General features: G+C 40.0%; 1 protein-coding gene across 1 annotated transcript in view; it reads left to right on the forward strand.

Moving 5' to 3' along the window:
• SAMSN1 (SAM domain, SH3 domain and nuclear localization signals 1) overlaps window positions 1-24,876 on the forward strand; it is a 143,290-nt gene that overhangs the window by 31,261 nt on the left and 87,153 nt on the right. The gene's annotated exons all lie outside the window — the stretch shown is intronic.

Genomic DNA, 24,876 nt, shown 5'->3' on the forward strand with positions numbered 1-24,876 from the left:
ATTTTCCCAAAGTAGTTTAAAGGGCAGGTAAGAAAATTTACATCTTTCTCCACTAAAATGAGCAGGGTGTTGTGGTCTACTTAAAAAGAAAGACAAATAGATAGAATTATATATTATTAATAGGGTATATACGTGTATGTGTAGATCCACAGACATGCAGAAAGGAAGTAGAATCTAATTCAGTCACCTGTTGAGACAAAGACTCAAGTGCAAATAATATTTGAAAGTCTTTAATGTCTAAAATAATTTAAAAATGTGTTAAAGAGAAAAAAGCTCTAAAAATAACATGTATATTAAAGTTGTTATAGTTCAATTTTCTTTAAACATTTAAGAGAAATAACATGGATCACCAATGCAAAATTATATACCATTTTATACTTTTAAATTTTCCCAAAGCAAATTAGCAAGCAGATGTAAAATATTCGTTCATAACAAACAACTTTAAAATTAAAATTACTTAACAAATGACTTTAAAATGAAAATGACTTAAGAGTTCACAAAGGTGCACAACAAAATAAGAAATTGATTTAATTAGTAGCTTCTCTTCAATTTTACTCAAACAAGAAATATTTGTTTATATCAGTTATTGAATATTTAAGAGTTTCTGATTTTTAATCAAGAAAGGTATTTTAATCTCTTCCGACAAAGGGAATCATGGTATATATTTATATCTGTTCATATTTTGCCTCCTGTTTGCTTGTTTTTTGTTGGGTTATTTTTGGCAGACCTCTTCGCTTTACAGAGTATTTATTAAAATAATCCTTTTCCCTCGAAATAAATTTATTTTATCTTAGATTATATAATATTTTGATGAATAGTTTTCACTGAATTTTAAAATAGTTATAATTTTCACTATTGTAACAATAAATACTGAAACACTTGAGAATTGTTTCAGATACTTTTTTTATTACAATATGAGAAATGTTCTAATAAGGTCATGTTTTAATTCGGCTCTCCCTTCTCCTCATGTGTGTCAGCTGTCTTCACTCACACCCTCAGTGAGTGAGTCAGACATCCGTCCGTCCATTCCTTTAATAAACATACTAGTTTTAGATTATTGTATAGTGATCTATGGATAAAGGATGTATCATTTATTACAGATTATTTTTAGTTATAAGTTTGGTGACAAATCTCTTCAAGGACTCTAATTACTAAAACTGCTTTTCTGTGGACTATGTTTAAAAAGTTATACATAATAAGCAAGTAATTCTATTATAAGTAGTCTGATGAAATGGTGTAAAATCTTGAACCTCAGGTGCGGTGTTTAGGATCCGGAGCCTCTATTTTATCAAAGAAGGAAGAAAGTCTTTACAGAATCCTTGTCAGCTCTGGTGTTTCTCAGATTCTTGAGTGACCCTGTGTTTGCTGTGTGTGTGTGTGTGTGTGTGTGTGTGTGTGTGTGTGTAGCTAACATTTCGGCAGTAACAGCTGAGTCACAGGACAATTCCTAAGGATTAATGCTATACTAGGAACAGTCGATGGCTTGAGACCCAAGCTCCGTTGCCACTGTAAATTACAGGGAGACATTCAGCCAGGGAGGGGAGGCCACAAGCAGTGGACTGGAATTTTATGGGTATAATAGCTTTATTTGGAAAGCTCAGAGTATTTCTAAGCAATTAGTGCCCTACATATCAACCCACAATATTTCTTTCTCATTTTAAACACTGTTTTTTTTTTAGCTGTTAATTGCATAATTCCTTAAGAGTGGTTTTCTATGCCTGCGGATAGGCAGTCTAAGAAGTTCAGTGAGATGAAGGGCGGAAGGGGCATTATTGCTGTCATCCACCCCCCTATTTAGGGGAATGAATGGAAGGAGAGACATATACTCCTAAGGAATCCGTTGCCATCTCTGAGACCAAAACAAAAACAAAAACAAAAAACAAAACAAAATGTTTCTTTCAATTTCAAATTCAAAATGGTATTTCCCCATGACGCATATTATACTAACAACATCGAGGTCCTAAAGAATACTGGAGCCCGATGAAAGACATTTCCACAGGCTATGCTTAGACAAGGATTTGCGCCTAGGTGTTTTAATTAATGTAGAAATTCACGGAGTTGGCAACATGACTGGGTTTTTATCAGATAAGACAAAATTCATCAAACAGGTTGAGTGCCAGACCCATAACATATGTAGTTTATGTAGTCCATTTCCTTCTAAACATTTTTAATCTCAAATTATATCTTTGCTATTAAAAAAGACAACATCTGTCAGATAAATGTAAGGTAAATTGTGTGTTTTGGAATGTATAACTGGAAAATTGGCATCATTTAAGATTTAAGGGAAATTAATCTGTAATCCATATTCATCGTATTTTCAGCATATAAGCAGGAAAAATACGCATAATATTCATCTTAGTAGATTAAAATCAATTTTAAAATATTGACATTTATTTTGGCCTTCATTTTATGGAAAAATAAAGCCTGAACACAACACTCTTTGAGCCTGTATGTAAACTGGAATATACCTAAGATCAAGTTATGATTTAAGTAAACATAGCTTTAAAAACAGGGTTTTCATATTTTATAACAGAAAATACAAGGAATAGAAACAAAGCACAACTTTTAAAAAAAATTTAAAAAGGAAACAGAACATGTTTGGAGATGGAGAGATTCTTCAAACAATGTGAGTGCAAGAGACTGTTCATAAACTCTAAAATATGCAAAAACATCAACCTGTTAATGAAGGCGACAGGGTCTGAACGAGGTCAGGAAACATGTTAGTAATGAAAAGCGTATTAACTTCAGCCATACTGCTGCAAAATAAATCTTCTCTACATGAGGTTTTGATGAGATTCATTATAGTAGATACACTAGTAGAGGAGAAAAGTTGTTAGGATTTTCCAGTTCAACATTGAAAGTGTCAATGGTTCGAAGCCTTCTTTCCTGTATTCTACTCAATATTATTATTCGGCTAACTTCGTCAGAGTGAGCATATACATATTTGTGCTAAATTTTTCCAGACATTATTCTTTTACATTATTGGATTTATATCCTCACTTTCAAGATGACCGATGTATAAAGTCACAAGTTCATTTACTATTCCGCTTTATTTTAATAATTGTTTCCCAAAAGCACGTGAGTTCACGTCTTGTTAGACTGGCTAACGCCGAGAGGAGTCCTGTTTCACACCTGAAGTCTGCTCCTGACCTGGGAATGCGCCCCCCTCCCCCACTCCCCGGGGCAGAGGAGGCCACTGAGCAGAGAGGAGTCCTGTTTCACACCTGAAGTCTGCTCCTGACCTGGGAATGCACCCGCCCCCACTCCCCGGGCAGAGGAGGCCACTGAGCAGGCCTCTTTTATTTCCAAGGGAAGCTTTCGGAATCGAATGAGGACACTCAGAGCTCTGGTGTTTCATACAAATGAATCTTGGGATTAGTTCCATTCATTAGGGGCATCCTTACTAGGAATATAGTCACCTGAGTATGGTCAGAAGTATCTCTGTTAGAATAACCTAGAAGCTGCTTAGAAATATCATTTTTTGTTTGTTTGTTTGTTTTGTGTGGATGTTGGTTGTTTTTTGTTGTTGTTTTGTTTATTTAATTTCATTCTTTCCCGCATCTGCTTTCGAAGGGCAGTTGGAGTCTAAATGTCTCTGTGATGTGGTGTATTTGGATGTCCACTCTTATTTGTGACCAGTTGTGCCTTTTATGAATGTTCTGACAATCTATCACTATAAGCAAATCAATGATAAACCTAATGACATCCAACTACGTTTTATTCCTCTCGTGGATGTGGGGCATCGGGAATTAAAACAGGGCAGTGCTTCGTGATGTCTGCGGCTTCCTCTGGGAAGACTTGAATGGCTGAGGAGGACTTCAATGTCTGGTGGCTGGAATCACCTAGAGGCTTTTTCGCCTACACGTCTCGTACCCATTCTGGGAAAATTAAGGGCTATGCTCAGCTAGGACTGTCCACTGGAGAACATGTCCCTTCTCCATTTGACTTAAACTCCCCCCAGGCTGAGGGCTAGGTTTGAAGAGGGAGGGAGATGAGAGAGAACCTCACACATCACACGGGAGGTGGCTGAAGAGGACCACCCCAAAACATCAAGGAGAAGCTGAAGGCTTCGTGTCACCAAGACTTGGAGTTCACAACTTCTCCTGTGACCAGCGAGTCACTAGGCCAGCTGCATGTAATAAGAGGAGAGTTGAACTCCATTTCTTGATGGAAGAGTGCCAAGGTCACATTGCAGAATACGGGGTGTGAGACGTCTTTAAAAAGTACTATTGCGTATTATCTAATTCAGCCGCTCCAACTTTGTTGCTAGTTGGTAGCAAACTGTTTCTGCCTTTACAAATATTCTCTTATAAGATAATATTTAGAAGACTACAAATTAATAAAAATGTTATAAGAGCACAAAATAAGTCGCTAATTGTTGTAAATGTCATTTTCCTGGTGGCCCTTCCTTAGTCCAAAACCCTCAAAGCTTCTTCGTTTGAAGATGCCTCAACAAGAGAAGTGAAGGCAAAAATTAATGAATGGGACTACATCAGACTAAGAAGTTTTTGCTCAGCAAGAAAAACTGATAACAAAATAAACAGAAAGCCAACTAAATGGGAAATGATATTTTCAAACAACAGCTCAGATAAGGGCCTAATATCCAAAATAAACAAAGAACTCATAAAACTCAACAACAAACAAATAAACAATCCAATAAAAAAATGGGAAGAGGACATGAACAGACACTTCTCCCAGGAAGAAATACAAATGGCCAACAGATATATGAAAAGATGCTCATCTTCTTTAGTTATTAGAGAAATGCAAATCAAAACTGCAATGAGATACCACCTCACCCCTGTTAGATTAGCTATTATCAACAAGACGGGTAATAGCAAATGTTGGAGAGGCTGTGGAGAAAAAAGAACCTTCATACACTGTTGGTGGGAATGTAAAGTAGTACAACCATTATGGAAGAAAGTATGGTGGGCAGTGCTATTTTCAGAAAACTGAAAATAGAATTACCTTATGACCCAGCAATCCCTCTACTGGGTATATACCCCAAAAACTCAGAAACATTGATACGTAAAGACACATGCAGCCCATGTTCATTGCAGCATTGTTCACAGTAGCCAGGACATGGAAACAACCAAAAAGCCCATCAATAGATGACTGGATAAAGAAGATGTGGCACATATACACTATGGAATACTACTCAGCCATAAGAAATGATGACATCAGATCATTTACAGCAAAATGGTGGGATCTTGATAACATTATACGAAGTGAAATAAGTAAATCAGAAAAAAACTGGAAATGCATTATTCCATACGTAGGTGGGACATAAAAGTGAAACTAAGAGACATTAATAAGAGTGTGGTGGTTATGGGGGGAGAGGGGAGAGGGAGAAGGAAAGGGGGAGGGGGAGGGGCACAAAGAAAACTAGATAGAAGGTGACAGAGGACAATCTGACTTTGGGTCAGATTGTAACATAATTGAACGACAAGACAACCTGGACTTGTTATCTTTGAATATATGTATCCTGATTTATTGATGTCACCCCATTAAAAAAATAAAATTATTTAAAAAAAAAAAGAAGATGCCTCAAATTGGTAGCTCTATAATGGAATTTATTCTGAGAAAAAGCTTATTTAGCCCGTTCATATTTTAAAAATTAGGAAATTCTACACTAAAATACATATATTTACACTCTTTTGGAAAAGAAACAAGAGGGATGCGGATAGTCCTAGACTCAAAGTCTGAGGTGATGTCAGGAGAGAGAGCCGGAAGGCTTCCCCTTCACAGCGGCTGTCCTTCACCTCGCCACCAGCCTCCCCAGTCTCCCTGACAGAATTCCCCACATTGGTTTAGCGGGTGATGTCCAAATTTCACCTAGCACTCAAGGCCCGTCTTTCCTTCCTCTTCCAGCCCTACCCCCTCCTATGCTATGTTCCGAATTGCCTGCTGCAGGCCCACCTCGATCTCTAAACCTAATTACACATGTTCTACTAATTCCACACCAGAGGCCACTGTTCATGGCGCTGCCACGATGTGTACCTTTACTTTTTCTCCAACCTTTGCCAATCATATCTATTTTTCAAGTGTCCATCGATCGGGTCCTGACTCTTCCACTGGTGCTCTGGGTCATAGTGACCCCTCCCCACAATAACACCTGAATTCCGCATTTCACTGCCTTGCATTGTTGTGTACATGGCATGAATGCATTGTGCATATCCCTCAACTGCTTCCAGATTGTAGAGAAGAAGTGACCACTTCACTGATTTATTTTCTGGTGCCCAGAAGAATAATTAGAAAGGAAGCTCTCTAAGACTCATGTTCAAGGAATCAAAAAAGAAAAGAGATGGAAAGGAATAAAAAAATGGAGGAAATAATATTTTTTTTGGAATATAGTAAATAATAATAATAATAATAATAAATCTATAAAACTCTGCTTTTATCATCTTGTCACTGTGATGGAAGTTATTACTTCAAAGAGCCAGTTCACAAAGCTAGCTCATTTTAAAATTTAATTATTTTTTAGAATTCTTTAATGGGGTTGTTCTGTTTTTAAATATTAAGTAATTAATGTAAATAACTCTGAGGCTGAGCTGTGGATTTAACATATCTCTCTCTCTCTTTTTGTTTTTTTTTTTTTGTATTTTTCTGAAGTGGGAAGCAGGGGTGGGGGACAGACAGACAGACTTCCACATGCACCTAACTGGGATCCACCCGGCATGTCCACCAGGGGCTATGCTCTGTCCCTCTGGTGCGTTGCTCCATTGCAACTGGAGCCACTCTAGCACCTGAGTCAGAGGCTATGTAGAACCATCCTTAGCACCCGGGCCAACTTTGCTCCAATGGAGCTTTGGCTGCAGAAGGAGAAGAGAGAGACAGAGAGAAAGGAGAGGGGGAGGGGTGGAGAAGCAGATGGGCGCTTCTCCTGTGTGCCCTGGCCGGGGCCAACTGGCCAGGGCCTTAACATATCTTTTAATCATTAGCTATGATGGGGATTTGGAGAAAAACTCGCACTTATTTTTTTTTACTGAACATGAAAGGTAGACTTTACCAACCCCTTCCTCCCCGACAGTGTGTGAGAATAAGGAATAGTGAAAAACTGAAGTAACAACTGCAAGTAAAAAGTTGTCAAGGTGAAAGGGGAAAACAAAGGCCTGATGGCTGAGTGATTGTGTGGTTTCCTCACCTATCGACTCTGCTGCGTGGATTGAGTGACCCTTCCAGCCCCACCCTCTTGGAGCACACTCTGCCTTCAAGACCTAAATACATAAAGCCCCTTTCACAGGGCTTGTGAGGGTAATGCTACTACCTTGTGAAAGTTTTCATTTAGCTGCAGGTAACTAGATGCCACATCCCAAAGCTCTGACTGAGGCACAGACAGAACAAACTTCAGCCTGCATAATTCGTGCTGAGAGGACGTGAACCAGCAAAGCTCAACATGCAAAGGGTTGGAAGGTGGTTTAGCAGAAACTGATGAGGTGGTAACTTCAGGGAATGATAGCGTTGTGGAGTTAGAGGAGGCTGTCGTATGTATGTGCTACTCTTTTATTATCTACAGGGAAACTGAGTCCCAGAGAGGTTCCCTGGCTATGGTAGGTACACAGCTGATCAGTGGTGTCCTTCATTTTTATTTTGTTTAATTTCTACTTTACAATTATATATTTGCAAGAATAACATTTTAATGAATACGGACACTTACGACGATCTAGCCAATAGAGTATCTTAATAGACTATGAATATTAAATTACACTCATACTTCTTCAATCCTGTAATTTCTTATAACCCATATATAACATTAATCTATTTTAGATCTAAATGAAGATGATTTGCTTTTGAGTAACAATATACATACTCTTCAAGGAGAAAAACTAAAAGGCATTTCCTGTGAGGCAGTGTGAATCATCAACATTTACCTGGTGTTTTGTGAAAGCCTTCTTTCCATTGAGCTGTGTCGTATGTTAGAGTCCTGTACAATAATACTTTCGCAATCTTGTAGCTGTTTTGTATTTAGTGACTGGGTTCTTTTGTAATTGACATGCTTATGTCCCTGTGGATTGGAATATAAATGAAATAATCAAATGATGACTTGAGTTAGTAAACCACTTTGATTATGCAAAACATCCCGCGAGATAGCCCTTTGATAAGTAACGCTAAGCCTGTTAGATTTATACATTGGGATTTTCCCTGACAAGACCTATGCTAAGTGCTTTAGAGCTATCTGGAAATTTGGGGGGAGGTGGCGTATGAAAACATACAGTGTGATTTCTGACATATTCCCTTTAAAATCGCCTTAGTTGGCCCAGAAGTTCAAGCAATTAAGAGTGTCTGAACTAGCCCTGGCTGGTTGGCTCAGTGGTAGAGCGTCGGCCTGGCGTGCGGGGGACCCGGGTTCGATTCCCGGCCAGGGCACACAGGAGAAGCGCCCATTTGCTTCTCCACCCCTCCCCCTCTCCTTCCTCTCTGTCTCTCTCTTCCCCTCCCATAGCCAAGGCTCCATTGGAGCAAAGATGGCCCGGGCGCTGGGGATGGCTCCTTGGCCTCTGCCCCAGGCGCTAGAGTGGCTCTGGTCGCGGCAGAGCGACGCCCCCTGGTGGGCGTGCTGGGTGGATCCCGGTCGAGCGCATGCAGGAGTCTGTCTGACTGTCTCTCCCCGTTTCCAGCTTCAGAAAAAAAAGAGTGTCTGAACTGTAGGTCTCCCTAAGAATAATAAATAATAAAAATAATAATAGTAATATAACATTAATAGCCAAATAGTTCTATTCACCCTGCAACAAAAATATAGCAGAGGCTCAACTCAGGCATTATACTGATTTTTGATATTTTTCTGACACCTATAGGGTTCTCTTAATCATTCTGATGGTTTTATTGGAAAGTTTAGAACTGACCTTCATTGGTGCCATACACGGGTTAACAGATAGAGTATACAGCGAACGAACTGTGAGGGGCTGATGTGGTGGGGGAGGGAGCTCAATGCAGCCTGATTTCCGAGGCTGTCAAAGACCCCCACGAATTAAACAGTGGGCCACAACTTTTGATCCACCAGTTTCTGCTGGCCTTCCTGCAACATCCGGAGTGACAGGACAGGGCTGTGAAGCTGGCTACACCTGGCTGAATATTCCCTGATCACCGCAGCTGGGGGGTTCTCTGGCCGAGCACGGTTCAGAACTCTGTGGACAGACAGCTCCACCTAAACCTTAGCTTGCCCCTTAGTAGCTATGTGGCTTCCAGCAATTTCCTTCATCTCTCTCTCTGCCTCCATTAACATCAGCTGTAAAACCAGCATATAACGAATGTACATCTCTTGACTGTCATGAGAACTAAGGGAGATTCTTGATTTAAAGAAGTCGGCAATGAGGAAATGCTTTAAAAAATTCAATCGTACACTATTTCGAAAGAATATATGCACCCCCCACCCCTTGCCATGTTCATTACAGTGTTATTTACAATAACCAAGATCTAGAAATAGCCCAAGTGCCCATCAATAGAGGGGTGGATTAAAAAAAAAACCCCACAAAACTGTGGTACATTTACACAATGGAATATTACTTGGCTATAGAAAAGAAGGAGATTGTGACAGCATTACGTTAGTGAAATAAGTCAGTCAGAGAAAGAAAAATACCGTGAGATCTCACCTATATGTGGAATCTAATGAACACAATAAACTGACGAACAAAGTGGAAACTGAGGCACGGACACATGGAGTAGACGAACGGCTGTCAGCGGGGAGGGAGACTGGATGAAAGAAGGTAAAGAGATTAGCCCAAACACATTTATACAGAACACGCAGACACGGGCAACAGGACGGCACCAGCCGAAGGGAAGGGGGGGAGGGGGAGGGGGGGAGGGAAGGAGGAGGAGGGTCAGGGAGACACGTGGCAGACAGAGGCTTTGCCTGGGGCGGAGGGTGCATGCTGCAGTGTGTAGATGGTGTTATATTGAGTTATATATATACTGGAAACCTTTATAGTTTGGCGAACCAGGTCGTCCAATAAATTAAAAATAAATTTGAAAAAAATCAATTGTTCTCTCTTCTCTTCCCCTCCTCTCCCCTTCTTCCTTCTCTTAACTCTTTGTAAGGCCTTGTGACACTTTCTCAAGCACAGCTGGCAACTTACCTGGGAAATATGCAGTCTCACTTTCTTAAACTCAGATGAGGCCTCAGATAGAGTATCTCAGCGAAACCCTGTCTGGCAGCCAGGGGAAATAACAGCTGGTTTATAGGGAGAGCCCCTCAGACATACATTTCACCAGGAGAAACCCTTCTATAGGATTTCATTAGGAAAATAGGACAATCTCTTAAAAATAAGAAAAAAAATGTGGAAAGTTCTTAGAAGAAAAGGATTAAAGACCTATCTTGCCTCTAACACCAATCTTTCTGGACATTTTAATTGGCCAAGGAATGATCCTTCTAGAATGGTAACCGTTCAATTGAGCTATGTAGTTTGTCACTAAAGACGAGCTGAAGAAGTTCATACTCGCTGACAGATACGCAGGAGCTCTCTAATCTGGAAATCTTTATTTGGAAGTAGGGGGTGCTTTCATCTATTTTAATGTCTTCCTTTTTCATTCATGGGAGGCATTCAGTTGAACTTAGCTACTTAACAAACACTTTTTCTGTACGACAGAATACTTGGGTATAACAGTGTTATTTAGTAGTAGGAAGTGCTACGCAAATTATTAACATGAACTCCCCGTGACTGAGGAAAAGTAGAAGCAGAGAACCCCTGGAGAGGTGGGGCGCGGAGGGAATCATTGCTCAGAGGAGCAAATCCGATCGGAACGGGAAGCAGGCCTGTCAAACGCGTCACAGCGGACCTACGCACGGACTGGGGCCTCGCTCACCAACTGAGCACAGGACTCATCAGAGCAGCGTCTCTCCCCGTGTGACCCGGGCACCTTCCGTATGAGAATCCATTGGAAGGTTTATCAAAAATGCAGACTTCTGAGCCACGCTTCTGTCCAACTCAATTGTCATGACTGCAGCCCAGGAACTGGTATTGTTGTAAAAGTTTCCGGGAGACGCTGAGTTGTAGGAACCATGAGACTGTTCGGGATCAGACGTGCAGTGGACATTTGTCTACAGGCACGACACCCCCTGCGTCTCACTCGACGAGCCTGGTATGTCTCAGGTCTGTTCTGGAACGACAACAGGCCTGACCAGGCGGTGGCACAGTGGATAGAGCGTCGGACTGGGATGCGGTAAGACCCAGGTTCGAGACCCTGAGGTCACCAGCTTGAGCAAGGGTTCATCTGGTTTGAGCAAAGCTCACCAGCTTGAGCCCAACGTCGCTGGCTCAAGCTAGGGGTTACTCGGTCTGCTGAAGGCCCGCGGTCAAGGCACATAAAAAAAAAAAAAGGATCCTGGAAGGACAACAGCCTCCTGGAAAAACTGACCTTGATGTTTGTCCCATATCGTTCATTCCTTATTGAACTTTTAAAAACCGTGTGAAGGTAGAAAGAGTTAAAATAAAGAAAAACACAATGACAGTAAATATTTTCACATGGCTGACCATTGTACTGAAAATTATTAACATGGAGTCAAGTTCCTAAGATGGAAAACATGTTACTATCATGTGACCATACCTACAAAACATATTTGGAATAATAAAAAACATTTAGCATAAAAAATTAGTTATTGACTCAATTCCCAGTCAGAAACGCTCAACCTACTTCCTTCATGTTCCCGAAAGGGGAAGAGAGATCTTAGGCACAGGAGAAGGTACGGGGACACAGTGGCAGAGGCGGTCGGAGATGTTGGTGGGATGCTTTCTCACATACCAGCTTTGTTCCATGAGTATTTCTGACCCCTTATCCAGGAATAATCTTGTGGAAAATCAGGCTCGCGGGAGAAGGGCTGGTGGGGAGGGGGGGGGGAGCTTGCGGCAAAGCGGACTGTGGGTACCGTAATCATCATACCGACCACACACAGCGTCGCAGGGTAACTGGACGCTCAGCACTGATTTCTGTATCCTTGTTCGTGTTCTCCCTGGCGGCACTCGGCTGATGGCTCAGACCTTGAGTAGCGTCTTGAAAAGGGTATAAAATATGCAGTCATACAGACTTTGCGCTGATGTATTTTCAAAAGCGGTGCATGCCTCATTTCTCGCGTAAATTTTTAGGTTGCTTTCAGCCTTCAGAGCGTCATCCATATTCATGAGAGAAAAGAGGGAGAACATTTATTACTCTGAGTGCTGGTGGTACGGAGCGCTGTCAAACACGCCCACCCACAGCTGCACCAACGTTTTCTCTCCGAGGGTCCTCTTCCCATTGGGAAGAAGTGTTGCAGAGTGACAATTTTAAAAAATGTATATATGTATGCATTTTTATATCCTTATATATATTACATTTATACACACATTCATATATATCATATATATACATACATACAGACAGACAGACATACAAAATAAGCCTACGTTCCCTTCCATGGCAGATATTAAAGTCCTAAGGATTAGATCACTCCACACCCATTTCAATCAATTTCTTTTTTGGTGCTTTTTTCTGTGGGAATCGTCATTTATGTGTCTGAATTCTCAGCCTCTACTGTTGTTTGGGGTAGTCAAGTGAGCCAGTTCTGACCAATAAAGTGTCAAAAATGTCTAGTGGGAACTTTGTCCTCTGAAAACAAAAACCAAACTGAAAGAAAACACAAAGAATTATGAGGAGAAAGCTTTGTCTTTTGTCTTTCTGCCTGAAGCTGGAATGTGATGCCCGGAGAGGTGGCAGCTCTCTTGTCACCATAAGGATGACAGGCACGTGTTGAGGACAGCAGAACTGGCCATCGCGGGCCGCCCGATTCCTCCATGACACGCTTGAGTAACTGCTCCAGCATCAAGCTGCCTGTTCCTGGAACTCATACTGTGGGGAAACGGAAGCTTGTACCCGTTTCACCCACTGTTGTTGTTGGGGTTCTCTGTTTCTCAAAGCCGAACGTCGTCGTAACTGATAACTGTATTTTTAGTTCCTTTTGTTAATGCTGACCTCTAACTGCTGCAAGACGCGCACACACCACATCAGGCTCACGGAGTTGGATGGTGTCTAGACGCAGCTCTGGTTGTGAAACCTAGATTAGCCCCCTTCAGTTCTTATGCGGTGGAATCAGCATCGGGAGCTGAGAGTTAGTCATTCAGACCTTAAGCTGAAAACCAGATTAATAACGAATAAGCTGTGGGTTCCAGGCAGAGTTAACGGTGTCTCCACAACACACCGTGCTGGGACAGGTGTGCAGAGCGGATCGCAGTGGGGACTTCCTGCTGTTTGTGCAATTACCTGAGGTCATGATACCAGGTGACTGGATAAGAACTCCAAGGTCAGTCTGGGATCTGTCAACAAGCAGGAAAGGCAGGTCCCTTATAGGTTTCATCAAATTTTGGATGGTCCTAAATAATCTAAAAGGCAGGGGGGAAAGAAGGTTACAATGACGGATTGTCCACCAAAACATAATATAAAGATGAACTGATAATAGTGTGCATTGTTCTTATTTTCCAGTACTTTCATATCCATTATGTAACTTTAGCTACTGTTTTAGTTACCTCTGGCTGCATGACAAATTACTCCCAAGTGGAGGGGCGTAAGACAACAAACTCGTACTGTCTCACAGCTTCTCTGAGTTAGGAGTCTGGGAGCGGTGTAGCCGAGGGTCCCATCTCAGTGTTAGGCTGCAATCAAAATGTCATCGAGAGGCTACCTACGCCTGAAGTATCTGTTTCCAAACTCGCTCTCATGGTTCTAGGCAGGAGGCCCCCACAGCTTGGTGGGCAGCATCAGTCTCCTCATTACATTGGTCCTTTCTGGGGTAAATTGAGTGTCCTTATCACAGGACATTCAGTTACTCCCAGAGTGCATGATTCAAGACAGAATAAGAAGCAAACCATAGTGCCTTTAAGATCGATTCTCAGAAGTCCTACACCATTACTTCCACCATATTCTATTTGTTAGAAGCAAGTTATTAAATCCAGCTTATGTAAAGGGAGGGGCACAATGGCCCACCTTTTGAAGAGAGCAGGATATAACAATTTGTGGATATATTTTTAAAACTACCAGAGCCACCTAATATTTCGAGGTTATAGATGGAGGAGTTTTCCTACAAAAGCAGGATTATAAGTTATTTTACAGGGAGACAGAATATAGAGTTCTATTTGTCAGATAGAAGAAGAATGTAATATTTCTCTCTCTCTCTCTCTCTCTCTCTCTCTCTCTCTACTTTTTTAACAGAAGACTTTAAAGAATGGCTTTAGTTGGTGTTAAAAGAACACTGAATGGCAGTATGAGTACTTTTTCTTTGGCTCTGATTGAAATGAAATTAAAATCAGACTAGACTTTCTGATTTCAGTGTACAAAGTATCTCTCTCTCTCTCTCCTTTTCAAGCAAGCAAAAGAGATTAAACAACATTCTATTTTAACCTTTAGTTATTTCACAGAAAAGGAAATGTCTGATGTCAATGAATACATTTTATAAATGAGTTAGACTGACGAGCCAAATTATAACTCCAAACACAAGGGGATATTTCCCCCTCTTGATTGCCTTAAAAGGCTGATAGGAATTATTTGGGTATTTAGCATTATTCTGGTTTTTGAAGAAATTATAGAATATTTTTAAATGTCTAGTAAACATGTTATGGAACTTCTTACTATGCCAGGCATCTGTAAAATGTAACACACACCTGAAAGTGTATTTTAAGAATCCACGTCTTATACCCAGCGGTCAGATAGAACCCAGTCACTCAGTACTAGCCTCAGTCACGTCAGCTGCTTGGTTCCTGTCTACTTCCTGCCACTCGGTCTTTCGCTGGAACTTGTGGGACTTCTTTTTTATTTATTTATTTATTTATTTATTTATTTATTTATTTTTTGTGGGACTTCTTGGCTTTGGACTCTATAGTAACCAAACCTGCTCTACCTTTAAGTGAGTCATCTCCTGACCTCAGACTTATTATTTTATACTTTCTGTGCCTTACCTTCCTTATGTATAAAGTGATGATAAAAACTCATGATTGTTATAAATATTAAATGAAACAGTACACACACACACACACACACACACACACACACACACACAACTCCCAGAAGATGTTCAATGAACATTCATGTTCTTTCTCTAAACTCCTCTTAATTCCATTGTAGGCCTTTCCCACAACAGTAAAAAATTAAATTTCCTTCATTTCCCTACTCTGAGTTCCATCAAATACCCTTTGTCACAGTCTTGGAATACCCTTAGAAATGGAATTGGATGCCAGGGACAGGGATTTTTCAAAAGAAGTGGAAGTTGACAATAAGAAGCTTACACTGACGGATATCAAATGTTATGAAAAGTGTCCTATGCTGAGACTCGAGATATTACCCAACGCCAATGTATATTTGATTTGAGTTTAAATATACATTTGATGGTCAGGGCTTCAAAAATGGATGCCCATTATATATCCAATAATGAAGGGTACGAGGGACTAAGAAATAGACTGTTTCCCAAACCATTTCCAGACTCTAAATCTCCTTCTGCCAAACTTCTGCTGAGATTTGGACTGAGAGTTGGGATTGAAGTAAAGAGGGATAGGGAATGAGTCACTACATATAGTTTATATATGTACATACATGTAAGCATATACTCATCTTTGTATACAAAGATGAAGTCACTGATGAAAATAAGTGCACTTTTATAATGTGATATTATTATAATTGAGAAAATGGATCTCTTCCCAATTATTTTGGTAGCTTTGTGGAGGTTTAGTGGTTTTTTTTATTTTATTTTAATGTTAACATCAATTATTTCTTTTCCTTTTCTAATGTTTGAATGTAAGAGTCTATCTCACTGGCAAAGACATGGTAAGCCTACTGCCCAAGACACAGAAGGAAGTTTCTCCCCAGATACTCCTATATTGAAGAGGGTTTCCATTTCTTTCCCAATGATTTGGATGCCATCAGTATTGTTTTCTACAGTTCTCCATTACCCTTGTGGTCATTTACCACACAGAAGTGTTTCTAAAGAACATAAGGACTTTCGCTTATTGAGACATTTCCTGACCTAAGAGCAGCATATATCATTTCCTTCAAAAAAAGGATGAGTTTTTATGTAAATTTTTTTAAAAATAACATTTTCCCCTGAGATACGGAAAACTTTATACTACTTAAAGTGTACCTTCCTTGTGTGTCCACTCTTTAGTGGTATTAAAATCCTGAGATCACATTAATTACTCTCCTTTCTTGTTGAGCTGTTGCTAAACAGAGGTTCACGGGATAGACGTGTTTTCGAAGGAAGGGGAAATTCCCAGGACAGTGGTGCACATCAGTAAGTCATCGTATTAGGGGTTTGAAGACCCCGTGAGCCCTCTTTGCCATTTTTTTTTACACTGGTTTTTCGAGCCGTGAAAGCTACATTGCACATCTTTTTTGGATTATTTTTCTTTTTTTTTTTCATTTTTCTGAAGCTGGAAACAGGGAGAGACAGTCAGACAGACTCCCGCATGCGCCCGACCGGGATCCACCCAGCACACCCACCAGGGGCGACGCTCTGCCCACCAGGGGGCGATGCTCTGCCCATCCTGGGCGTCGCCATGTTGTGACCAGAGCCACTCTAGCGCCTGGGGCAGAGGCCACAGAGCCATCCCCAGCGCCCGGGCCATCTTTGCTCCAATGGAGCCTTGGCTGCGGGAGGGGAAGAGAGAGACAGAGAGGAAGGCGCGGCGGAGGGGTGGAGAAGCAAATGGACGCTTCTCCTATGTGCCCTGGCCGGGAATCGAACCCGGGTCCTCCGCACGCTAGGCCGACGCTCTACCGCTGAGCCAACCGGCCAGGGCGGATTATTTTTCAAAACAAAATATTAATGGGCAGATTTTGTGGCAAATAACTACCTTTAACAAACTATGTTTCTTTATGTAGGCAGTCTATTTCTTATTCCCTAGCACCCTCCATTATTGGGTGTGTAATGGGCATCCATTTTTCAAGCCCTGAGCATCACTGAGAGAGCTCCATTCATGACCTTCTCATTCCAAAGATAATTAGCATGCTAATATATCTAAGTTTCTGTAATAGTCTTCTGAACAGTAGTTTTTTTTAATTTATTTGTTTGTTTTGCTTAAGAGATAATAGCTATGCTAGAGAAGAAGAGGAAATAGAAAGGTACTATTTAAATGTTAGTTCTCTTCCCTGAAAAATGATTGCACTCTGTCCTGGCTGTTTCCCGTGCCTTCTCAGGTTTAATAACTAGTTAAGTATCAAAAAGCTGTGGGAAAACCAGTTGAATCTCAATGAATGCCAAAGAGACTTCCAGTTCAAAATAAAGCTATGCATTTGGGAGTACCAGCAAAGAACTTCATTAAGAACAGAAGTCAGAGAAATAAATTGAGAGACCTGTAGCTACCTCTGACTCTGCCCTGGCACTACTAAATTCACAGTCTCGGGTCTCAGTTTCTTCATTTTTATAGTAAGATATAGGACAAGTTGATTACAAAGACTTCCTTAAATTCTAATACTCTGTGATGAAGAGCAGCTCATTCCCACTTTTTCCAGTATACTTTTCTGAGGCCCGAGAGCTTATGTAAAGTAATAAAAGGCTATCTTTACTAAGTTCAATGCCCTTACGTTTAGTTAGGAAACAATGGTATCGTGTGCTTCAACTCCTTGTTTTATAGACGTGTAGAGCAATGAAGTGCCTCGTTCAAGTTCACGTGACTAATCATAGATCAGAGCATCACAACCGCACAGTCACTGGTCTGCAGACTAGGGCTGGTTTATTAAACCAGATGTTCCTGACACTTTTGGTTGATTTCTTGTGTAGATTAAATTATCATTCCAAGATACAATGGTTATATATCTTTCTGTGTGATTTCTTATACCCATAGTTCCTTGTATTGCTAGGAATCTAATAGGTACTTCAGAAAAGTTATTTTTCGGGTTTTTTTTTTTTTTACCGGCTCTTTAAGTTCCTATTGTTTAATGTTTTGGTCAGCTGGAAGTGTGCCCAAAGAAAGAAATGTTCTAACTGGTTCTAGAAACCTCAGAAATTCAGAGCCGAGGATCTCACACAAGAAGTCAGAATGAGGTTGCTTCTGTGGCCTTTCCCCTTAAACCAACACGATCCCGTCTGCATCGCTGACTTGAGTCATCGTGGCAGCTTCCGACTGGTCTGACAGTGTCTGTGCCTTAAAGGACTGGCCCCAATTGATTGGGACCAGTGAGCAAAGAACGTTCTTGGCTCTCCATACAGAAGTGGAGAGAGATGGCTGCTGGCTTGCAAGCTCTTGTGCCGTGGGGAATAGACCCTGTGCGGCACGTTGTTTCAAGACCAGAATTACGTATCCCAAAATCTGCTTGGGAAGAAGGAGAAAGAGCTAGGAACTTGTATCAGGACTCGAGTGGCTGACTTGCTTTTGTATAGTGGGATAAGACTGTCATAACGAGCTTTGTTAGACATGCTACATCACACTGCATAGCTGCTCGAATGCCTGCTAGGCCCCTGGGTGGGTGCATTTTCTTTCCTCACCTGACCTGATGCAGTCTTTCTCTCATGTGAATAATATTTTATTTGTACTTCTTATATGACATATGTTAACCTTATCCTCCAAGGGTATTTTTGACCAACTGTCCAGATCACATATATTTATTGATTATGTTAGAGAACAGGTTTGCGATGTGCAAAACACCACTGAAAGTCCAAAGAGCTCAATTGTTTTTTAAGTCGAGAAGGGGAGATAAGAGAGACTGACTCCCGCATGCACCCCGACTAGGATCCACCTGGCAATGCCCGTCTGGGGCCCATGTTCGAATCAACCGAGCATCCTCAGTGCCTGGGCTGACTCTGGGACCAATCGAGCCACTGGTAAGGGAGGGGAAGGGAGAGGAAAGGGGAGAGGGAGGGGGAGAGAAGTAGATGGTCGCTTCTCGTGTGTGCCCTGACCAGGGATCGAACCTGGGACATCTGCACACTGGACCGATGCTTTATCCACTGAACCAAATGGCCAGGGCCAAAGTTCATTTACTAGTGGAGGTGGTAAGCACAGAAATAGATTGCTATTTATTTATTTATTTATTTAATTTTTTTGCGACAGAGACAGAAAGAGGGATAGCTAGGGACAGACAGGCAAGAAGGGAGAGAGATGAGAAGAGAGTCTTCGTTGTGACACCTTAGTTATTCACTGATTACTTTCTCATATGTGCCTTGACCGGGCAGCTACAGCAGAGCGAGTGACCACCTGCTCAAGCCAGTGACCTTGCCTATGATCCACGGTCAAGCCAGTGACCCCGCCCTCCAGCTGGTGAGCCCATGCTTAAGCTGGATGAGCCCACGCTCAAGCTGGCAACCTCAGCGTTTCAAATCTGGGGCCTCCACATCTCAGTCGGATGCTCTATCCACTGAGCAACTGCCTGGTCAGGCAAGATTACTATTTTTTTTAAATCATTCGTATTAAGCAATGAGTATCACTACAAGGCAGATAAAGTATCTTATTCTTCTTGCATCTCCCACAAATTAGTTGCTGCTGAAATGGAAGTTGAATAAATAAATAAATATAAGTCTTCTAAGAGAATGTAGTCTATTTCATTAATTAATTCACTCAATTGCCTGTTCATTTCATAACAGTTTTATTGTGCCCAGCCCTATTTTAAGTGCAGGTCCAGCCTTAGTTAACTTTCAATTTCTATCACTGAAAAGAAAATTTGTAATTATATATAAAAATATTTCATATCAACATGGAGTTTTTCCACCAATTATTTCTACAATCAATATTTTATTTTCGTGAGTTACTTTCAAAGTGTCTTTTTAGTTGTAGTTCCAAGGAAACCATACAAGAAACTTCTGACAGAAAGCCTTTTTGTTTTTATGTCTTCTCATTGATCGGTCTGGTTCATAATCCTCTTGGTTTTACTACTGTCCATTGAGTTACTAAATGTGGATTGATCATTGTGACCTCCTAAATTATTGTTTTAGAATACATTTCAGGTCATGAATAGAGAGCAGTCTCTTATATTGAAGAGAATGGAAATGCAGTTTGGGGGGTTTCATCTCACCATTTAGAGCTAATTATTTATTTTTGTTTTAACCATGAAAATACGTTTCTCTATTTTATACAGTCTCTAGGAGACTTTTTATTTAAACCAATTTATAGTCGAAACACTGGGTACAATGGTCCTCTTTGCCAGCAATGGATTTGCAAACAACCACCTGTATTTTAAACACATTTTTTTAAATTATAGAATTTCTCCCGATTATAAGAATAACATATCTTCATTGGAGAAAACTTGTAAAATGCAGAGAGAATGTACAGAAATTCAAGAAAACTTAAGAGTGATGTTTACATATTTTATAAACTTATATTCTGATTTTTCACTTAATAGTGTATTTTGAGCATAAAAATATATTTCTAAAGGCCCAAGAATTGGTAAATTTTCAGTAACTAATTGAAGAGTCATAAAAATGAGGGAGCTCAGAGAAAACTATCAATGCAAAACACATGAAACCATCTGCAGTTTCACTTAATGGTGTTCACGATAGCTTTCTTTTAAAATAAACCAAGGTATTAATTTTTAAAAAATCTTCATTTCCTCTGTTGAAGAAATGATGTAAATAGGCATCAGGTGATCACACTTCTCCTATCTGAGTACTTGTTAAAAGGTCACCAGAGAATAAACTTTCCTAAGTCATCAGGAACCAAAAAAGGGGAAATTATTTTACTAACTCTATCACATTACTTGCCAACTTCCGTTTCATTAGTGGGAGAAAAAGAACACAATACAAAAAGTTAGGTAGTCTGAATTTAGTTTCCGTAGCTTAGGTTTTCCCCATGGAAAGGGAAAGGATAAAACTGAAAGAGATTTAAATTCCCTTGCAATGAAATATATATATATATATGTATTAAAAATGATATATATGTATGTATATTATAAATATATTACTTAGATATAAAGAAAATATATATAAAATCATATAATGGAAGGCATACACGCACACACATATTCCTATGAATATGAGCATGTCTACCTGATGCCTATCTTCTCTAGTAAGAACCATATTTGACTGACAAACCAAAACCCTGAGTATGATTGGTCTTGATATTACTGACAATGGAAGATAACTAGTAATTATGCTGGCTTCTAGAAATCTTATGAGAAAGAACACTGGATTGGATTAATAGTCAGAATACTTGATTCTCATCTTAGCTCTGTTATTAATGAATTTTCTTTTCTTGAATAAGCCGCTTAGCTTCTCTGTATTTCTTTTTCATTTTTATAATAGGCTAGTAGACTAGATGTCCAGTAAGTTTTATCCCAGCATATAAAATATGATTGTAGGACTAATTTAGTTCAATAATTCATTGATACTGTTTTTCAAAAATTATTCTATTACCTTAATAGTCAGGCAAAGTGTCAGAACATGAAATGTATTTACCCAACACTTTCAAAAAATTTTTTTATATTATTTAAGGAATGCGAGCAAAATGAACTAAAAGATATGTATAGATATATATAAAATATATAGTAAATATATATTACAGACACATAAAATATTTAATTTGTATTCATATATTATATAATTATTTATATGGAGAAAAGTATTCTAAATACAATAATGTTATCCCATCTCATTTCTCAATTTCTAATCTCACTTTTTAGCATTATTACATTTCAAAGATTTAGAAAGATTTTTACCAAATCAATTCCTCATTTATTTATTCATATATTAGTTACATATCACAATTTCCAGTAATTCCTATGGAGTACCAGATTTTAACAATGTTGTAGGTGATCATGACACCTATTATAGAAGAAGGACATTAACCAATGATGACCGAGATATCAATCTGAAATTGCAGTGAAAGCCAAGAAGGCAAAGAAGCAGGACCTAATTTGAACATAGGAGTCACGAAGTAATCTCTCTGAAAAAATAACGACATTCAGGTTAAAGCTCCAGCGTCATGTAGAAATTAACCAGGTCAGGAAAATGAGGATTAGGGTTCCAAGCAGGGGAATAGCATACACAAAGCCACTGAGAAAGAAAAGAGCTCCAGAAATTGGGAATCTAAAAGTCTGCACCTTGTGTGCCTGAGGAGAGCCTCATAGACCCAGCTACAGAGTTTGGATTTTACTTAAAGAAACCAGGGAAATTTTGCAGCAGCTTACAGGAGAGAGTCCCATCACCAGCTTACATCTTTTAAAGAAAATTCTGACAATATGTTGTCAATCAACTGATAAAGAGCAAAGGGAAAAGAAAGCCAATAAAGAAGAGACTTGGCAATACTTTCAATGAGAGAAAAGTAAGGTGATAACAATGGAAATGGAGAAAGAGAAACAGAGACCGACTTAAAATACATTTTGGAGAATAAGCCCAACTCAATAATGGCAGAAATATAAGTAAACAAAGGAGAGGTAGGTGGCAAAGATGGTAATCTAACTTATGGGTTGAGCGTTGGGAGGAAGAAGATGGCATTCATGAATTGAAGAAGACCATATGAGAATCATTTCTATTTAGTCTCTCTTTTTTTGAGAGAGACAGGAACATCAAGCTGTTCTTGTATGTGGCTTAACCAGGGCTCGAATCAGCAGCCTCTGTGCTCTGGGGCAATGTTCTAACCAACAGAGCTATCAAATCAAGGCTTAGTTTTATTTTATTTTTAGAACCAAAGAGAGGAAGAGAGGGAGAGGAGAGGGGGAAGGGAAGCACTCATTTGTTGTTCCACTCTGTCATACATTCATTGGTTGCTTCCCGTGTGTGTCCTGACCAGATCTAACTGCAACCTTGTCATTTCTGGACAACACTCTTAACCAACGGAGCTAATGAGCAAGCGCCGAGTTCAGTCTTGATGGTTCTTCTAAATCATTTTAAATACAAAGCTGGGTATGTGAGTTTGAAGCTCTGAAGAGAGCCTTGGATAAATAATTAGCAATCATCATCATCTAAGTCAGGGGTCCCCAAACTTTTTACACAGGGGGCCAGTTCACTGTCCCTCAGACCGTTGGAGGGCCAGACTATAAAAAAAACTATGAACAAATCCCCATGCACACTGCACATATCTTATTTTAAAGTAAAAAACAAAACGGGAACAAATACAATATTTAAAATAAAGAACAAGTAAATTTAAATCAACAAACTGACCAGTATTTCAATGGGAACTATGCTCCTCTCACTGACCACCAATGAAAGAGGTGCCCCTTCCAGAAGTGCTGTGAGGGCCGGATAAATGGCCTCAGGGGGCCGCATGTGGCCCGCGGGTCGTAGTTTGGGGACCTCTGATCTAAGTGATATTAAAGCGAGTGTGTGTGTGTGTGTGTGGGGGTGAGATACTGTGTGGAGATGAGAACTATGGTGATTTTAGACAAGGGTCCACAGCTAGTCCTATAGGAATTTAAACGTTCTACTTGGAGAGACAAAGAGGTGTCAGTCAGCATATAGAAGTTAGAGAAAGACAGTCAGAAAAGATGAAAGGAAAACCAGGAACGTGGCATCACAGAAGCCAAGAAAAGGAAGTTTCCTGAAGGTCATTATGGTCAATATTGCTGAATACCAGGTGGTAACAGAGTTTGGAAATGGTTCAATGGGCCACAAAAGCAATTTAAATGGAATAGTAGAGACAAAGCTGATTGATGAGTAAATGAGGTGGGTTGAAAGGATGAGAAATTAAAGGAATTAAATTAAAAGGAGCATACTATAGAGTTAACTTTTTAGAGACCCATGCTTAGGAAAGGGAATAGAAAGAGTGGTAAATGGTGGAAAAGATGGATGAGATTAGAGCTTGGCGAATGCTATTGGGAAAAGTCTTTTAAAAAGGAAGAGGATCAAAATGCAATAAAGCCTAACCAGGTGGTGGCACAGTGGGTAGAGCATTGGACTGAGATACACAGGACCCAGCTTCGAAACCCCAAGGTTGTTGGCTTGAGCACAGGCTCACCAGCTTGAGCATGAGGTTGCTGGCTTGAGTGTGGGATCATAGACATGACCCCATGGTCACTGGCTTGACCCCAAAGGTTGCTCTCTTGAGCAAGGAGATGCTTGCTCTGCTGTAGCCCCCAACCCCCGTCAAGGCACATATGAGAAAGCAATCAATAAACAACTAAGGAGGTCGCAACGAAAAATTGATGTTTCTTATCTCTCTCCCTTCCTGACGGTCTGTCCCTCTCTCTCACTAAAAAAAAAAAAAAAAAAAAAAAAAATCAATAAAGAAGGAAGATGAATAAGAATATAGAGCACGTTGTGTCATTCCTCTGGTTGAAATAAAACGCATATTCCTCAGCCTGCGTTACAACTTTTGTAGCAGCCCTGTCTTCTTCCAGGGCTTTTCTCCCCTCTGCTATTCCCCTGGATAACTCTTTTCTGACATTCCTGTCTCAGGTGCAATGTCCTTCCTGACCAACCATACACTGACTCCAAAACCACCTCCTAATGTCCACAGGTCTGGTTCCTTCTTATCATTCCATCCTCAGTTTCAGTACCCTCAGTGACACCCGTGATCACCCTCCGTAAATTAGCAACATCACTCCCGCATTCCTACCCAGTTACCCTGCTGATTCTTAGCATCGCACTTCTCATGTCTCCTTTTCTTATTTATGTACTTGTTTATATGTTTATGATATGTTAATCCCTCTAGAATGTAGACTCTATGAAAGCAGAAATCTCATTTTACTTACCAATGCCATTTCCCCAGAATGTTGGAGAGTGATTGGCATATAGTACATGCTCAATAAAAGTTTCTTGCTTGGTTGAATTATAAGCTTAATTCATATGTCACTCTTCTTTCTGAGAAGACTATTGAATATCTAGACATTAACGTCTCGATCTAGACATGAAAAGGGACATTATTATAAATTTTAATCGAATTCAATATAAATATACAAGTAACAATTGTAAATAAAATTATTATTTAAAAATATTCTGGAGGAGTTCTCTTCAATAGATAATGATTTTATATCTCTTATAATAATATTTACCTCTGTCATTCC

Source organism: Saccopteryx leptura, chromosome 8, assembly GCF_036850995.1.
Source record: "Saccopteryx leptura isolate mSacLep1 chromosome 8, mSacLep1_pri_phased_curated, whole genome shotgun sequence".
Classification (NCBI taxonomy): Eukaryota; Metazoa; Chordata; class Mammalia; order Chiroptera; family Emballonuridae; genus Saccopteryx; species Saccopteryx leptura.